General features: G+C 15.0%; 2 protein-coding genes across 6 annotated transcripts in view; one reads left to right on the top strand and one right to left on the bottom strand.

Annotated features, from left to right (window-relative positions):
• LOC102681685 (E3 ubiquitin-protein ligase CBL) overlaps positions 1–386 on the bottom strand; it is a 17,039-nt gene that overhangs the window by 7,236 nt on the left and 9,417 nt on the right. The gene's annotated exons all lie outside the window — the stretch shown is intronic.
• LOC102681464 (probable phospholipid hydroperoxide glutathione peroxidase) overlaps positions 1–386 on the top strand; it is a 3,753-nt gene that overhangs the window by 1,508 nt on the left and 1,859 nt on the right. The window lies entirely within an intron of this gene.

The following is a 386-nucleotide window of genomic DNA, read 5'->3' as shown; positions in this document are numbered from 1 at the left end:
AATATATATATATATATATACATACACAATACTGTTTATACATAGGAATATCATAGATTATAGTCTAATGAATTTTGTTAAAATACATTTTTTTAAAAATATTAATTTTGCGGTAATTTTACGATTATATGAAAAAATATAATTTTATATAATTTTTATTATAATTTTATATAAAATATTTTTTTTTATAAATATTTTAAAAATATTTTAAAAATATGGAAAATAATACATTTAAATTTCACATTTTAAATATAATTTCACCGCAAAGGCAATCAACATTAGAATGAATTATATTAATGTCAAACTTATATATACATCAAATTAATATCAAAATTGCAAATAATCATCATACGAATAAGGTTAATGTTAAAAATAGTACACACTAA

The sequence above is a fragment of the Apis dorsata genome, unplaced genomic scaffold (genome assembly GCF_000469605.1).
Source record: "Apis dorsata unplaced genomic scaffold, Apis dorsata 1.3 scaffold_339, whole genome shotgun sequence".
Classification (NCBI taxonomy): Eukaryota; Metazoa; Arthropoda; class Insecta; order Hymenoptera; family Apidae; genus Apis; species Apis dorsata.
This window is presented reverse-complemented; position numbering and strand designations above follow the sequence as displayed.